This window comes from Etheostoma cragini, chromosome 3, assembly GCF_013103735.1.
Source record: "Etheostoma cragini isolate CJK2018 chromosome 3, CSU_Ecrag_1.0, whole genome shotgun sequence".
NCBI classification, from domain to species: Eukaryota; Metazoa; Chordata; class Actinopteri; order Perciformes; family Percidae; genus Etheostoma; species Etheostoma cragini.
In genome coordinates, this window is record NC_048409.1 from 8,910,476 (window position 1) to 8,913,523 (window position 3,048).

Sequence of the window (3,048 nt, forward strand, 5' to 3'; positions counted from 1 at the left end):
GAGAGGCGCAGGGTTCAAGTCCGGCCCTGGGCCCTTCCCCTCTCTCTCCTTTTTCCTCTCTGTTTCTGTCTAAATAAAAGCATGAGATGCCTACAAAATATCTTTAAAAAAAACACAACAAAACGACTGCTCAACTTGAAATATCAAAGTCAACTGAGGGATCACTAATTGAAGGTTGGTATATTCTACCTACAGGGAGCAGCACTACTCCATACAGAGTATGCTAAGTTCCGTCTTGTGTCCTTGGGACTTTGAACTTGGTAATTGTTGGAAACAGTGGTCTGTGGAGAAGTATCTCAACTCAGTGGTTCACTGAAGGAGTTGTTTTATATCATTGACTGTGACATGCAGTCACTGTAATGTATATTTAAAATAAAACATACACCTTTTCATTTGTTCATAATCGGATTGTTTGATAAAAATGTGGTGAGAGCTATATATATGGACCCCAAAGTCCACAGAGGCAGCGCTGTTACTGTCCAAATGAAACATTAAACTTAAACTAATGCAGCAGCATAAAATATCAGATTTCTACTAAGACTTCTAGTACAATTTAGTGACACAATAACATGTAAGATTAACATCCTAATAGTTTTCATCCTACAAGTTACATTGTCCATGAGTTCAGTTTTAAAGTAACTTATTGTATTGGTTTTGGTACAGTAGCAGTCATCATAAAAAACAATAGTCATAAACATATCACAGTGTTTATTCAAGCAGTACACAGTCACTGAGAGGATTAGGCTGAAGCAAAAGCTTCTAAATCCCTATTAATATCGATTAAATCTACCCGCCTCAAAGGAAAATAAAATAAATACAAACAAAATACAAGATAGAAGAAAATAACCACATTTGTAACCCTCAAAAATAGCATTACAGGCCATTTTCTCAAAAACCACAGTTACACATTTTTAAATGTATATACTGGCATTGTTCAATAAATTTACCTTGGCAATAAAAGGTTTTGTTTTAATTTCTTTGTTTGCTTTTTGAAAAGTAAACTTTAAGAAATGCGTCCCAAGTCCTAATGTAATTTCATGTCTTTAAGAACACATTTGAATACACTATGGAATACACATTTTGTATTAGCCCTGAACACAAAGTTTAACATTCAGACACTTGTAAATGATACGTTTGTTGTAAATGATGTTATTAGTGAACATAAGCAATTTTTCTCACAGACCCATGGCTCGGCACTGCTGGATTCTCTCTTTATTAATTGAATCCTTACCTCCAAATTGTAGTTTTTTACTCAATGCGTGAGGGGAAGAGAGGCTGACGACTGGCAGCTATTCTTCAGAGATTGGTTTTAGTAGTTTTTCATCTTTTGAATGCCAGCTTAATATCTTGGCAAGTCAAACTTTAGTGCTGTTGATAACTATTTATCAACCACCAAATAAAACATCTATGTTCTTCCCTCAGCCTCAGTCTTTGGATTGCTGTCACACCTTTTTTTTATTTCCTTTATCTTTTTCCACTGTTTGATGTCATTGTTGTTATATGAACTGGTTACTTTTGCATTTCTCACACTTGTTTCATGGCTTTATTATTAATAGATTAAACGAATTCACGTTTATTACTAGTGTTATCCTATTTTTATTATTGTATTGTTTTCGGCTTTTGCATTTCCGTTTTTTAATATCTGTGTTCTTGATTTGTTTTATAAAGCACTTTGAGCTGCATTTCATGTGGTTCTGTATGAATCACTTTTTACTATTATTTTTATTTTAATAAACAGTCATTATTATCACCCCTTCCCCCCCAGTAGTATCTAGTCTGCAGCATGGGGCACATTCCTGTACATCTCATTGCATCACTACACCCTTAACATATGAGTCCACCATTGGGCCTAATCGCAAAATTGCTTTTGCGTTCATAATGTTGCTATGCTGCATGCTTGAGGTGACAGGTCTTAACGTTTTAGTGCTTAATGTTTTTATAATTTTATAAGCCATTTACAAATAAGTTGATGCAAAGCTAATTAAGACTAGCTCCACAGAAGTCTCTCTGTATTTCTCAGCTGTGTTTAGAAATAGGTGTCTTTCTGCGATATCGCGTTCAGAAACTCGAGTGAAGAGAATGACCTCTTCTTAAGAGTCCATCATGTTTTTTAATCTTCCGTGCACTCCTTGGCTAATAGTAACTTTGTGGAGGAGGGGTGGGGGTGGTGCACGGTTGCAGAAGGCTTGTATCACGTGGATGCCTTGACAGAATTGGTGTCCCTACTTAGAACTCCTAATTAGCACAATAAGTAATGACCGGCAACTACAGTGAATTAAGTAACTGAAAACTTGGGAGCAGCAGATTGTTCCACTCTTAAGCACACATTGTTCCACTGTATCGCCTGTCTTTCTTCGTCCTCTATCTTTCTTCTCTGTTCTTGAATGTGGAGTAGAGGGGCCTGTTTTTACAATACGCAGTTAACGGAGTTTCTGTTCTCAATTCACTGGCATAATCTCCGCCATAGAACTGGTACACCGCCCAGCACTAAATACACACATCCGCATTATATTCTGCTGAGGGACTTTTATAACTCCCCAAGTCCTATTGGGCTACTATATGACTCTTTAGGAGCCATACTGAAGTAAACAATATAAATATAGTTTAAAAAATACATGCTTAAGTAATGAAATATATTCCCATCCCCATCCTATATGTATGTAATCTATAAAGTTATGACATACGTTAATACTAATTTCAATTCATATCCTATGTTCCATATTCATTTTTAGTATTGTAGGTTACTAACTGAAATAAACGTACTGTACTTACGATCATGCAAAGGGTATGAAGAGCTGGACACAGAAGGTTTAGCATTCATTCTTGCTATTACCTTTTAAGTTAATGCATTTCATATTGTGGAGTCACTAGGTATTTGAATTTGTTTATTTCGCACAATACAGCCAACAGTAAACCAAGACAATACAATAATATTTTTAAAAGAATTGTGCAGGTGAGATTAAGGAAACCCTTATAGGAGGAAGCACACCTAAGGAAGAGAAGAAAACTGTTATGGTTTGGGGTTTTTGTTGGGGTATCTTTCCTGTT

The 3,048-nt window shown here is 35.9% G+C and overlaps 1 long non-coding RNA gene across 1 annotated transcript in view; it reads left to right on the top strand.

Moving 5' to 3' along the window:
- LOC117941969 overlaps nt 1-2,796 on the top strand; it is a 23,693-nt gene extending 20,897 nt beyond the window's left edge. Inside the window, exon 3 of the long non-coding RNA XR_004656021.1 lies at nt 2,785-2,796. This is a non-coding gene — a long non-coding RNA (uncharacterized LOC117941969). The remainder of the gene's footprint in view (nt 1-2,784) is intronic.
- The last annotated feature ends 252 nt before the right edge of the window (nt 2,797-3,048 follow it).